Raw genomic sequence first — 15,475 nt, 5'->3', positions numbered from 1 at the left:
AACACAGAGCTCTCTGCTGAATCATGAGCACAGTGCTCTCTGCTGACATATCTGTCCATTTTAAGAACTGTCCAGAGTAGGAGAAAATCCCCATAGCAAACATATGCTGCTCTGGACAGTCCCTAAAATGGAAAGAGATGTCAGCAGAGACTGAGCACTGTGCTCGTGATTCAGCAGAGAGCTCTGTGTTCCAAAAAGAAAATAATTTCTTCTGTAGTATTCAGCAGCTAATAAGTCCTGGAAGGATTAAGATTTTTTAATAGAAGTAATTTACAAATCTGTTTAACTTTCTGACACCAGTTGATTTAGAAAAAAAAAAAGTTTTCCACCGGAGTACCCCTTTAACAATGTGTGGGAGTGCAAAGATGAAGATGCAAGCTCTGTGGAGCTCATGGGTCCGACGGTCCCGTTTCGCGGCTGATCCTCTTGGTCACGCCCTTGGGCGTGACCAAGAGGATCAGCCGCGAAACGGGACCGTCGGACCCACGAGCTCCACGAAGCTTGCGTCTTTCCTCTTCTCCCCCTCTGCCTATGTATAATCTTTATGAAATAAAGAGCCCATTGTTTGCATCAACTTTGAGTGAATGATGTACTGTCTACTTCCTTTATAACATGTCTTGTTGTATACTTTGCTATATCCAGCAGCATTTTGCTTTCCTTTAAAATAAAGGGGTTCTCCGCTAGCATTTATTTATTTATTTTTTAAATCAACTGGTGCCAGAAAGTTAAACAGATTTGTATATCACTTCTATTAAAAAAAAAAATCTTAATCCTTCCAGTACTTATCAGCTGCTTTATGCTCCACAGTAAGTTCTGTTCTTTTTGAATTTCCTTTCTGCCTGACCACAGTGCTCTCTGCTGACACCTCTGTCCATTTTAGGAACTGTCCAGAGCAGGATCAAATCCCCATAGCAAACCTAAAATGAACAGAGGTGTCAGCAGAGAGCATTGTGGTCAGATAGAATAGACGTTCAAAAAGAAAAGAAATTCCTCTGTAGTATACAGCAGCTGATAAGTACTGGAAGGATTAATATTTTTTAATAGAAATAATTAACAAATCTGTTTGACTTTCTGGCACCAGTTGATTTGAAAAACAAAAATGTGTTCCAGTGGAGTACCCCTTTAAAATGCGTAACGCAATGAGTTAGAGGTGAATGAGGAACATCTTTGCCTTGGTAGAAAATTTACAGCTGCTCACTATAAAGTAACAAAAGCATTTTAGTGCATTTTTATGTAAAACACCTTTATTATGTATTTTTTAACCCTCTCTGCCACTCACCGGACAATGGACATGGCGTAAGAGAAATGGGGGCAGGCGTTAGCTGTCTGGGCATGCTGGGAGTTGTAGTTTTGCAACATTTGGAGGTCCACAGTCTAAAGACCATTGCTGTAAGAGTTCTACTGACAAAATGTTAAAGGGGTTATCCAGGAAAAAAAAACTTTTTTTTATACATCAACTGGCTCCAGAAAGTTAAACAGATTTGTAAATTACTTCTATTAAAAAAATCTTAATCCTTTCAGTACTTCTGAGCTGCTGAAGTTGAGTTGTTCTTTTCTGTCTAAGTTCTCTCTGATGACACGTGTCTCAGCAACTGCCCAGTTTAGCAGCAAATCCCCATATCAAACTTCTTCTACTCTGTGCAGTTCCCGAGACAAGCAGAGATGTCAGCAGAGAGCACTGTTGCCAGACAGAAACCAACTCAACTTCAGCAGCTGATAATTATTGAAAGGATTAATATGTTTTAATAGAAGCAATTTACAAATCTGTTTAACTTTCTGGAGCCAGTTGATTTGAAAATAAAAAGTTTTTTTCCTGGAATACCCCTTTAACTAAGAATTGGTGTAAAATAACTTAAAGGTGACAACATCCTGATCTCGGAGAACTTTACAGAAACTTTATTTCTGGTATCAGAACAGATGTGTCTGACTGTGACAGTGGTAGGAATTTAGAGGGGAACATCAAGGACCTACAAATGACAGTCCCACCTAATGTGCTGCCCGAGCCTGGAAAAACCGGCTCTTGTAACGCTTTTCTGAATCAAAGTAAATGTCACTCTGATATGTTTTTTTCTTCTTCATGAAAGGAGCAGAATAAGCAACAAAAGAGACAGACAGGGAAGTAAGTGGGTTTTAAACTGAGAATGTCTAAAATGTCCAAACTAAAGAGCACATTGTGTCTATATCAGCAGTGGACTGCAACTAAAAAGTAAAGGTAACAATTGAGGGGGAAAAAGTGTTTCTTGTTCTGCCATTATTTCCATCAACAATGCTGATACAGATGAAGGTCTGTAAATATATAAAACTAAAGTGTACCTGCTGTTTCAGGACATATATATATATATATATATATATATATATATATATATATATACACACAGTGGAAGCCATTGGGCTCTTAATGGTGTTATTGAGTCCCTGAGATTCCCCTCCATGGTGCACAACTGTTTTCATTCTCTTCATTATCTAATTAGATTGTTTGCCAAAAGTACACACAAAGAGACTGTTTTCCTTACTTGTCTGGCAAATCATAGCACAGCACCTACTTCTCATTGCCATGCTGCGACATAGTGCTGCGACATAGTGCTCTGAACTAAACAGGCTGAAAGTTTGTTGGAGATAATGGGGGTTACTTGTACAGTGGCTTTGTTAGGTGCTTTGTCAGCAGAAATGACCATAAAGGCAGCACAGCATGGAAGGGGTTTTGCTAAGCACTAAACTGCTTCTGTTGTTAAGAAGCTAAACAGAGGTGGATGGGAGATTACGATGCACCATTGTGGACATACAGCAGAAGCTACACTGGTATTTACACAAATAATAACTACCCAAAGCTTTTTGAGTGGTAAGACATTAGAGGAAAGCCTTGATGGCTCAGATTGCAGGTACATAGCCCAAGCTTTCTCAGGATCTCTCCCTCTCTCTCTTTTGCTTTTAGCACTAGCTAAGCCTCATCCCCTACTCCCTGTGTGCAGTCCTGAGTTAGCTGTTACTAGAGACAGATTTGGCCTAACAACTAGCATTAAACAGCAGATTGCAGGAAATGGAGACACCTAGTGGCCAAGACTTTAGAGCTGATTTTCCCAGGTAAGGTTCAAATATGTGATTAAATATGGTACAGATCACATAGGCTATCACATGAAGGTAAGTTGTTTGAAGTAACGGTGACCATTTAAATGCAATGTGTCCTCAGAGACACGTTTTTTTCTACATCATATGTTAAACATATGTTTAAAAATTTTTGCTGACGTTTTTCCCTATTATCAATTTTAATATATATATATATATATATATATATATATATATATATATATGCCTGTGACTAAGCTGTGAATTTATGTTTTGTCTGGGATGATAAGGAGGAGACTGCTGGAAAGTGATCTGTACAGCACTATAGCAAAAGGTGACAACAGTAGATAGAGAAGACAATAGGTGCTAAGCCTCCCTTCCTCTGTGTACAAGTCACAGAGCATGCTTAAAGGGGTACTCCAGTGAAAACCTTTTTTCTTTTAAATCTATTGGTAGCAGAAAGTTAAAAAATTTGTAAATTACTTCTATTAAAAAATCTTAATCCTTCCTGTACTTATTAGCTGCTGAATACTACAGAGGAAATTCTTTTCTTTTTGGAATGCTCTCTGATGACATCACAAGCACAGTTCTCTCTGCTGACATTATTATAATAATAATAACGCTTTATTTATTGTTGTCCTTAGTGGGATTTGAACCCAAGTCCCCAGCACTGCAAGGCAGGAGTGCTAACCACTAAGCCACCATGCTGCCCTTAGCATACGTCTGCTATGCATCTGCTATGCATGGTTGCTAAAATGGACAGAGATGTCAGCAGAGAGTACTGTGTTCGTGATGTCATCAGCGTTCCAAAAAGAAAGGAATTTCCTCTGTAGCATTCAGCAGCTAATAAGTACTGGAAGGATTAAGATTTTTTAATAGAAGTAATTTACAAATATGTTTAACTTTCTGCCACCAGTTGATTTAAAAGAAAAAAGGTTTTCACCGGAGTACCCCTTTAAAGACTTGGGACATACAAAAAAAAATAGGGTCTAGAGATGTCTATTATGTCTACAGTATGTTTATTCATAGGGGGCTTAACTCATGGGTAAAAATACTGGGTGCTATTGAGTGCATCCAAACAGTGTATTCATGTGCAGCATATTAACACCTCGCCGGCAAATTTAAAGAGATCTGTGGTTATCACAAAGATGGGCGTTTCTTCTTAATACCTATATTTTGAGAATTTGCACTAACTTTCCATGTTAAAAATGTTTACTTAAATATATTTCCCATGCAAGCATCCCAACCCCGCCAATGGCATTCCACTGGTTAACGTTACAACTTAATCACTGTCTGACGGGGCATCTAGTAACACACACGGTATCTTTTCCTATGACTGCTCATCCATCTCGCCCCTAAAACTGCCCACTGCCTGGAATCCCCGGACATGCATATATCAGGAGAGAAAAAAATACAAGCCGTGAGCAGTTTGTTTTATGAGCAAATCCACATCTCTTTCTGGGAGTTACAAAAACACAGCCAGCCTGCGTTATTAATGTTTACTTGGGTATTAAATATATGGCGCTCAGGGGAGCTATACGTTCCCATACAGCTGTTCCAAAACACTTCCACCTCTGTATTAAACGCCAAAAATGGAAACAGGCAGAAATCATTACAGCTCCTGCCTTTCAATTATTTTAATACAGGGTCACCTTGGTAGTGTCGCAATGCAGTATATAAAAGGATGAGGGAAGGATTGTGGTAGCCAATGTGTCAGCGTGCGTGGCAGCAAAAAGTCCCCTTACTCTTCACAAAATTGCATACTGTCGAAAGGGAATTCAGACCGGTCAGATGCCACAAACTACCATCTACGACTAGAGGTTACTATAATAGACTGGATCATGTACTCTCGTATTCAGCAATGCCTGCGGGCTCTTTGAATAAATACATTTCATTCTTAAAAGGTCTCTGGTCCCATTAAGATGTAACCATATGAAATTTGCAAACTGGGGTCGGTAAGGAATTCGGCCCACTGGCACCTTAAAGGGGTACTCCGGTGAAAAACTTTTTTTTTAAGGGTGCGTTCCCACAGGGCGTATACGCAGCGTATTTGACGCTGCGCAAATTTTACGGCAACAGCGGGAAATACGCTGCGTATTCCTTGCTCACTAAACACACAGGGCTTTCCGGCGGCAGCCCTATGTGTGTAGTGAGTTTTGGAGGCGGGGCCGTGTGCCGGCGTGTCTGTGACGCGCGGCCCCGCCTCCAAAACTCACTGCACACATAGGGCTGCTGCCGGAAAGCCCTGTGTGTATAGTGAGAAAAGGCATACGCAGCTCGGTTCCCGCTGCTGCCATAAATTTTGCGCAGCGTCAAATACGCTGCGTATACGCCCTGTGGGAACGCACCCTCAAATCAACTGCTGCCAGAAAGTTAAACAGATTTGTAAATGACTTCTATGAAAAAAATCCTAATCCTTCCTGTACTTATTAGTTGCTAAATACTACAGTGGAAATTCTTTTCCGTTTGAAACAGAGAGCTCTCTGCTGACATCATGAGCACAGTGCTCTCTGCTGACATCTCTGTCCATTTTAGGAACTGTCCAGGGTAAAAGGAAATCCCCATAGCAAACATATGCTGCTCTGGACAGTTCCTAAAATGGACAGAGATGTCAGCAGAGAGCACTGTGCTCATGATGTCAGCAGAGAGCTCTGTGTTTCAAAAAAGAAAAGAATTTCCACTGTAGTATTCAGCAGCTAATAAGTACAGGAAGGATTAAGATTTTTTAATAGAAGTAATTTACAAATCTGTTTAACTTTCCGGCACCAGTTGATTTAAAAAAAAAAAAATTACGTTTTTCACCCGAGTACCCCTTTAAGAAAAATATTAGCTCTTCTTAAAGCCTACAAAACTGTATGCAAAGCGTTAGGGCCATGTTTACACCACCGAATTTCCGTGCGGAATTCATCATTGGAATTCTGCACAGAGATTCCGCTGCAGCAGAGTCCCATTGAATACAATAGGATTCTGCTGCACTGTGCACAAGGCAGAATTTCCCGTGAAAGATGTTTCTGGCACGGAAATTCCGAATTACGTGTCTGCAGAAAGAATGAACCTGTCCGCACAGAATGCATAGCCGTCTATGAGACGGTGCATTCCTGTACGGTCCTAGCGCCAGCAGTCTCCGGAATGTCCACACAGAGATTTTCCGTGCGGACATTCCAACATATGAATATAGTCTTAGACTAATGGTCCCCATGGATCACCATTACTGGTGGATGGGCAGAGGGGTTTTATGGAAGTAAAGATATCATTGAAAGAGTACTGTAGTGCAGGGTAATTTATCCCCTATTTAAAGAATACGGGATAAGTGTGTGATCGCTGGGGGATCGATCTCCTGCACACCGCTCCGGCACTCCTTGTGTGGGGTTTGGCATGCGCCCTCTACCCATCTCTATAGGAGAGCTGGAGATACCTGAACAGTGTACTCGTGTATCTCTGGCTCTCCCATAGAAGATAATAGATGGTGTGTGTTGACCCCTGCTTCACAGGCAAAGAGTGCTGGAACGCTGTGAAGGAGATCACACGGGGTCCCAGCAGTCTGACCCCCAACGCGATCACACATGTACTTCAGTACTCCTTTTATTGGAGAACAAGGGGTCTACTGTCTTCACCAGTCATACATTATTGGGGACTTTGTAGACCATTATTGTTCTGATTATGATTTGGGGTTGAGTTTTAAGGTGGATTGCAAGTCCTGGCATTTCTGGTATGTACAGTATTATCAGATATTACAAGTTTATCGAGTCAGTTGTCTCCAATCTGTTTTCTTTTTCTATTACTCCATTGGAACAGGGAAAACTTTTGGTCCTAGGAGTGTTGGTGGGCCTTAAAGAGGTACTAAAGGGAAAAAAATTTTTTCAAATCAACTGGTGCCAGAAAGTTATACAGATTTATAAATTACTTCTATTTAAAACTCTTAATACTTCCAGTACTTATCAGCTGCTGTATGTTCCAGAGGAAGTTGTGTAGTTATTTCCAGTCTGATCACAGGGCTTTCTGCTGCCACCTCTGGCACTGTCCAGAACAGCATATGTTTGCTATGGGGATTTTTTACTGCTCTGGACAGTTCCTGACATGGACAGAGGTGTCAGCAGAGAGCACTGTGGTCAGACGGGAAAGAACTACACAACTTCCGGTGGAGCATACAGCAGCTGATAAGTACTGGAAGGATTAAGATTTTTTAATAGAAGTAACTTTCTGGGACCAGTTGATTGGATGTACATTTTTTCCACCGAAGTACCCCTTTAATTCTTCAAACATATAGAATTCTAACTAAACTATCCATAGTGGTTATGTAAAAAATATGAAAACAGGTAATGCAAACTGTATATTTTTCCAGCTATAAGAATTTTAGTCACATCCTGAATGGGGTCATTGGAGGCTTAGGATAATAAGTCACTAACATCTTTCGAAAACCCTGAAACCTATTTCTTATTGCAAAGTGTGATAACCAATTCAGCCTGGAGAAAGCAATGCCACGGCTCAGGGACAAGTTGGCAAGTTATTATTGTATTGTGACACTGTATGTCACTCTATTAGATGGAATAAAACCATTTTAATCAATCAACGTTGACTTATGTCAGAATAGTGACCATTATATGAGGAGCTGTAAAACATTTGGGTACATCAGCCTGACTGCTGTTATGAAACCTTCTTCATTTCCTTCCTTGCATGTTGCACAATCTTGTCATTTATGAATTTTTATTATGGAGTTTGATATACTTCACACATCTATGTATAATATTATACATATATATATATATATATATATATATATATATATATATATATATATAACAAATGTATGTAGGTATATGTTGGAGTGCTGTAAAATTAGTACCATATACAATTATACCTGATCACTTTTTTCACATTTTATGTTTCTCCTTGTGCTGATTTTTTTTACATTTTCCCCCATCGATTGATCTGCACTAGATATCCCGTAATGACAAATTGAAAGCTGAATTTTAGAAGTTTTTGCAACCTTGATTTTTTCTTTATCCTCCCACTTTATTCCCTCCATCATGCTAAACCACCCCCTGCCTTTGTTTTTTTATAATTTTTTCGTTTTCTACCTTGATATTGCTCTGTATTTTCTGCTCAGTCTTAGCCAGTTCCAAAGACTGGGAAGGGGCATTCTCAAGCAGGCTGTGACATCATCTGAAGCCATACAGGGGAGAACTTCCTCCCTCACTCTGCTACACACAGCCCAGAGCAGTTCAGTGTGAGATAGGCTGTGATTGGCTGGGGTGAAATCCTTAGGATAGGGGATAAGTTGTTATAAAAAAATGTTATCCTTTAAAAATGATGGAGGCCGCTGAGTTCTAGGGAACTTTGAGTGCAGCGTAAATTGTTTTGTCCCCTTCTCTACTGGCAGTCCAATCCACCTCATGACTTGTTTTTTTTGCTCTGATATACATTGTCAGCCGTGAGACAATCTATAGACAGGGGTGTATCATTTCTATATCATGTCCAGTCACCTGAAATGACCAAAGGTGACTCTAGTCAAGGTGTAGAAACATCTCAGAGATGATCAAGTGAAATTAGCAAATACTTATGTCCATGCACAGTTGTAGTTTTTCATAAAAAAAATAGCAAAAATTTCTAAAATTCTATTATCACATTCTCATTATTGTACTCAATGCAGATAAATATATATTTTTTAATATTTTAGCACATAAATGTTGATAAAAGTGAGAGAGAGAGAGAGAGAGAAGAGAGAGAGAAGAGAGAGAGAGAGGAGAGAGAGAGGAGAGAGAGAGGAGAGAGAAGAGAGAGAGAGGAGAGAGAGAGGAGAGAGAGAGAGAGGTAAAGTGTATGGGAAAGTGGTGGATGGGGTGTATATTTCACCTGGTTTCCTCAGCCAGGCACGATAAAGGAAATCTTTACTGAAGATTTTCTGTAACATGCGAACATACAAACAGTCTTTGTACAGAGTCTATGAATAGCTTAGCTGAGATTGACCGTTGGTTGGGACCTTTAGTAAGTTCTTTAACTTGTAGGGATGTAGTATGCGCAGATCAGGCTGGATTTAGGGCTATGTTTAGGTCCAGGGTCCTTGCCAATAATTACGGAGAATTTAGAAGAACTCACTGTGTAATTTAGCTGAGGCCGCAAGGTTTTGGCCTAGTAATTTTTGTTGAAAGTTGCGGAGGTCCTACCTCATTCAGTGACAGCAACACAAGAGAGAGAATAATGGCCGCAGCTCCCTTATATGGGCAGGGGCTGGCCGTTCCAGGATTGGTCCACGCCATCTGTCAATCAGCCTCACAAAGCATTGTGGGTATCACATGGCCTATGAACCTCCAAAGGTCCTTTTCACTAACCATAGAGACTAAACTTCGTCACGTGACCCGCAGCTCCTGCGACGCTAGCGCACGGTAAGTACACTTTCTATATACATTTATACACATTTACCTTAACAATATATTCACTATCTAAGGGATGACTAGGGGAAGACTAGATCTGAGGACCCCACGGTTGCTAGGAACTCTGACTTTGGGGACCCCTACCAAGGTACTCTATGTAATACGGTACCGGGACACCACATATATATATACATATTAAAAGGATGTAGTAGATCATTGTTTCCTAACCGGTGTGCCTCCAGCTGTTGCTACACTATGATAACTATGAAACTAACTAGAGACATATTTTATATATATATACACATAGCATGCTGATATTTGTAGTTTTGCAATAGCTGGCTTGTGAGGAAATACAAGAAACAGCCAAGCCCCCTGACACCAGCTGCCTCCTCGAGCCGCAATGGATTCTGCGACGAATGTCATCGGAACCTAAACGGAAACGCAAGACCTGGGGGGACCATAAAAGAGTGAAAAGAAGAGGATCCACGGCAGACCAGTATAGCAAGTAAATGTACAACTAGCAAAATTCATCATAATGGGCAGGATAGTTAAAAGTTAGTTAAGCCCGGTATACCCCTTTAATTTTTCCAGAGAAGAAATGTGGCAGCTTGGAAGCTGAAGCGCTGATTGTGAGAGGGGAATCTGGCAACACCAAGGGACACTGATAACATGGAGAGAAGTTCTCTGTTCACTGAGCTGAGAAAGCAGTAAAGGAAAGAGGATTTAGGTTCGTTGACTGATTTTAATTTTCTTTTGGGCACAAACTCCGTCAGAGCTACGAAAATACTGGACGTCGGAGAACAGAGAGATATTCGGGGGTTTCGGTAACTTCTGGTGAAAGTTGGCGACTGTTTATCAATGACACAGAAGGTCATATGTGAAGATAAAGGGATTGAGGCACCTGCCACCCCTAAATCTGAGGATGTCAAGCTGAGTGGAAGCCATGAAGTGCATTCATTTCAGTAGGCACCCTGTCATGCTTTTGCGGTGACCCAGTACAGAATATAGCATACTGCCCGCCCTGTGTGGCAGATGTTGCCTTAAGTGTCCATCTTGGGCCCACACTACTCAGGACTCTATATCTACTACAGTTATGCTATGATTAATGTATTGTCATTGATTGTATACCTGTTGCTTTTAATCCCTGTTCTTAGAGACATTGTTGTTAGGGAAGTGTGCATGAGGTGAGCCATGTGACTTATCTGCCCAATGGGAGTGCTCTAAATCTGCCCCTTATATAGTGTGGTAGGAGTTCAGAGTTCAGTTCTGCAGACTAGTGCAGATGTTGCTGAGGTACAGTTTGGAGACGTGTGAAGTGAGTCTGTGAGGTGATTCTGAGGAGGTCTCAAGTCTAATCCTGCAACCACGCATCTGCTTAAGAATAACCCCAGTACCCAGGTGAAAGTCAAGCCTGGCAGTAAGCAATTAGGTCTCGGGGATTCAATTCAAGTCAGGTCAATCAAGTTAAAGTCACTAAAGTCATTTAACAAGTCAGTCACACAGAGCACAATCAACTATAGGTCCCAGTAAACTGATAAGCTTCCAAGGTTCACCCTGCACCTCTCTTTATACCATTCTGAGCTGTAACGGATTGTACCATCTATCCTGCCTCAGTAAAGTCAGTTTCCCCGTAACCTTGCGTCGGAGTACTTATTGCCCCGTGCCTGGCCCAGGAGAAGCTGGCTCAACCTCGGGTGGTGTATAGGTTAACCATGCCCTGGCATCACGAAAAGGTTAATTGCACATTACCCTCGCCTGTCACCACACTTTGTTTCCCCTGAAACAAATACCGTATGTGCATTCACATGTTGTCATGTAATTCCATAGGTTCTCCTCAGGAACAACTCACAATGAGTAAGGTTGTCCAAGCATGGACCAGCAAAATTTCCAGCATCTATTCCGGAAAACCTAGCCTCAAGCTTCTTGTTCCTAATGCAAAATCTGTTGTATGCTTCCAACCTGGTTTGAGCCCATAAAGACTCTTCTAGGTGAATTGTCAAAAAGTCCCACAGACAATCCAAACCTTTGTAGAGCGTCTTTCCAGAAGATGGACCTGATTAAATGCATTGTCCCTGCTTGGAATAAAGAAAACCTCTGACTGAACCTTAGAAAATTGTGCAGCACTTCTGTAACTGTGCTTTTTCCAATGTCTTGGCTATAGTTCCCAGAAGAGTGGAAGCTTTGGTAACTTCAAAGAGATGACCAATTCTTCTGTCCATATACAGTATGTGGCTGTCACATCTGGACAGGGAGTAGTGAGGCTCTAAACTCACCCCAACCCCTGTCCCTATATTATTATATCCCTGTATTATTATTAGTTGAGTGAATCTTGTGAATCTTTGAGAACACTGCTCCATTGATTCTCTCAGATGCACCTAAACTGCAGTCTTCAAACTGGGAGAATCAATTTGAATATCTCTGCAAATTGGCAAATCTTCCAATGTTAAACCACTTGTCTCTGAGGATCTTTAACCTGGCAACTAAATTCTACCAACTCTAGTAAAGAGAGACAGCCTTAGTCCCCTTCGACAACTAGTATACAAGAGCCTAAGGTAATTGGTACACCTTGATATACTAATATCACGGCATCACAAGATCTCAGTGGGTAGTTTACATACTGTATAATATGCATTGACTTAAATGGGCACTGTCATGAACTTTTTTTTTCTTCGATATGTTGTAGTACATATGTATTACAACATATCTCTAATACATTTTCATATATATTGTTTTTAAATGCTTTAAATGGGTATTCGAGGAAAAAACTTTATATATATATATATATCAAGAAAGGATGCCGCAGCACACGGAAGGTTCAAAAGTGTAAACAGTGGTTTATTCCATGATAATACAAGTTAGCAACGTTTCTGCTGCCAGTGCAGCCTTTGTCAAGCAACAAAATGGTGACCAAACAAGATATTTATATGCAAATGAACAAACAAATCAATCAAATCAATTAGTGTGGATACAGTGTAAAAAAATACATTTACGATATAGGGTAATTAAAACCACTATAATATACATGTTGTACAAGTGCTCTGCAGTGATTTAAAATCGATATACATAAGCAAGGGCTGCAAGTAAAGTTATAAACAATATAACATTATAAATAGTCTTAACAAGATTACATGTGTACCTAATGATTAGGAACGGGGGCTGAATGGTCACGTGATCCCGACTCGTCTCCATGCAAACCGCCGTTGCTGTAGGTAACAGCGGAGCTGTGATGTGTGTAATCGCAGGACGCCAGGAGTGGCCGCGCGGCCCCACTGTGTCAGCTGACCAGGGTGTCACGTGACCGCTCCTAAGTCCGGGCATGCGCATTAGGAGAAATGATCGTTGTACTGCCATGGTGGTTAAGGGAAAAGGGGAAGAATCTAATCTATCTAGTTGAGGTCTCTCAGGGCAAAAGAGAGATAAGGAGAGAGAGTGTCCTATGTGTACATATAGTGGATAAAGATAAGTTTACAGGCATTATAAGTGTATAGATATTAAAAATGTGTGAAAAGTGGATAAGAATAAAAATGAGTAGACATTAATACCCTGAGTATTTCCTCGAAAGGAAGGGTATGTAAAGAAAGAGATGAGCAGAAGATAAGTGCATATAGAGTGATATACAAAGATAGAAAAGTAAATTCTCTCGTGCTATATATATATATATATATATATATATATATATATATATATATCTCAACTGGCTCCAGAAAGTTAAACAGGAAACGCCCAGTTTAGAAGAAAATCCCCATAGCAAATCTCTTCTAAACTGCGCATTTCCCGAGACAGGTGTCATCAGAGAGGATTTAGACAGAAAAGAACAACCTTAACTTCAGAAGCTCATAAGTACTGAAAGGATTAAGATTTTTTAATAGAAGTAATTTACAAATCTGTTTAACTTTCTGGAGCCAGTTGATCTATATAAAAAAGTTTTTTCCTGGAATACCCGTTTAATTAACGTTTGAAAACCGGCCACTAGGGGTCTCCCTCCTAGTTGCCGGCCGCAGGCTGGCGTGACGTCACGCCTGAATTCTGACTGATGCCGGCCGGGCATCGGTCCTAATTCATTCAGCCTGCGCTCGCTCCCTGCCTGTCAATCAGACAGGCAGGGAGCGAGCGCATTGGCTCCCTGGCTGGCCGGCCACTCCTCCTGCACATGATGCCGCCGCTGCTGCTGCCCCTGCATGCCGGACTGTCTGGCAGTATGTACAGATCTATTTTAGGGGAGAGCGGGGGTTGGGGGAGAGCGGGGATTGGGGGTTTAAACACGGGAGGGTGGGGTGGGGGTGAGGGAACGGGGTAGCGCCGCGCCATGCCCATGGCTCTAACTAACTGTTTTCTGCACAGGGTGCCTCCAGCTGTTTCAACACTACAACTCCCAGCTTGCCCTGACAGCCAATAGATGTCAGGGCAAGCTGGGAGTTGTAGTGGCAAAACAGCTGGAGGCACCCTATATAGATGAACTAAGGGCGGAAGTCGCCCTCCCCAGCAGGCATCAGTGACGTGGTGCCTGCTGGGGAAGTCTGCCTGGTAGTGAGCACACTACCAGGCAGACAAAAAGTCATTTTTAACATAGTAAAAAAAAGATGTTGAGAGGAAGAGAGGACACCAAAAGTAGATATGGTTAATACTCTTGGCCAAGGTCGGTTACTAGAGATGGGCAAATCGAAGCTGACGAAATCGAATTCGTTCAGAATTTCATGAAAATTTTGATCCTGAACGAATCCGAATTTCCTCGCGCTTCGTGGTAACAGGGGGCTAAAATGGGGGGCTAAAATGGCGACTACACGTGTGAGGACATGGGGCAAGGAAGTCTGGGAAGGCAGGATCACCCTGAATCACATGGCGGCATGCAGCCTAACAACTTCCTGCCAGCCGTGTGATGTCACAGCCCTATATATTCGACAGCCATTGCCGAATTGCCGGCATTTCCTTCCCGGATGTTTTGCTAAGAGAACAGAGACTGTGTGCACACTAATCACCATTACTGACAATACAGATCTTTACAGTGGTGAATCCATTCACCTCAAGCCCGTATTCGTTCTGGATAGAGAGAGAGCAGACACTGTGTGGTCACTAATCAGCGTTACTGACTACAGATCAGTACAGGGGAAATCCATTGACCTCAAGCCCGCATCAGTGCAGGCAGGCAGGCAGGCAGGCAGGCAGGCAGGCAGGGAGGGAGAGATAGATAAGAAGTCGTTTCATAGTCTGCCAATTGAGATCATTGCAGGAAGCACTCCCCATTCAAAGCCTGCAAGCAACCATAGTGCAGGCAGGAAATACTGAATAACAGTATTATTTCACTACCCCTACACACTCTCTATGCGTGTTAGGGCAAGGCAAAGTGTTCTACACCCCTATTGAGGCTGTCTGTGGCCCCAAAATAGCCATTTTTAATAGTGATTCACCACAAATATATTCAGATCAAACCAAATTATTACGGAAAATTTGGCAAATCGTTGAATAAAATTTTTTTAAAATTCGCCCATCTCTATCGGTTACCAAGAAATGTTTGCATCCTCCTTTGTATATCTTTATTGCCTCTAAGACTGAGTCTAAGACCGAGAGTTTTTCTGCTTCTATTGACTTGAAAATCTTCCATTAAATAGGATTTTTTAATGGGGGTAGATTTTACCTGCTGGATTAGAAACTTAGTATTTGGCAGCTACATCCTGGTCATAAACCAGTCATGATGTCATATTATTGTGCAGTTAAAGGCTGTTTTCATCTTAGTGTAGTCTTAGAAGATAAGCGTGTTGTGTGTACATGTTTTCAATAAAACCTTCTGCAGGTTCACGGGAGGGGGGTCCCCAATTTAGTCCTATTTTGTGCTCTGTTTAACACCGGAAAAAGGCTTTTTTTTCGAGACTTTCCTAAGCTGAGAGTGCTGTCGACACAATGCATTTTACTTTGCATAAAGGCATCACATTGCTTCAATGAACAGCTTATCTGTGAAAGAGACACAGGCACATTTGCAATCCTAAAATGGAGAGAGCTTCTCCTGCAGTGTGACTTTTCCATTTATATACTAATCTTCCCTTTGT

General features: G+C 41.4%; 1 protein-coding gene and 1 long non-coding RNA gene across 8 annotated transcripts in view; one reads left to right on the top strand and one right to left on the bottom strand.

The window, feature by feature from the left end:
- Positions 1-15,475, bottom strand: part of LOC130283237 (cytosolic carboxypeptidase 6-like) — a 1,802,518-nt gene that overhangs the window by 679,223 nt on the left and 1,107,820 nt on the right. The gene's annotated exons all lie outside the window — the stretch shown is intronic.
- Positions 9,802-11,334, top strand: LOC130283241 (uncharacterized). The gene is made up of 3 exons (XR_008846609.1): positions 9,802-9,939; positions 10,026-10,161; positions 11,262-11,334. It is a non-coding gene; the product is annotated as an uncharacterized LOC130283241 (long non-coding RNA).

Source organism: Hyla sarda, chromosome 7 (genome assembly GCF_029499605.1).
Source record: "Hyla sarda isolate aHylSar1 chromosome 7, aHylSar1.hap1, whole genome shotgun sequence".
NCBI classification, from domain to species: Eukaryota; Metazoa; Chordata; class Amphibia; order Anura; family Hylidae; genus Hyla; species Hyla sarda.
Note: the sequence above shows the minus strand (reverse complement) of the source record. Positions and strands in the feature narration are given on the sequence as shown.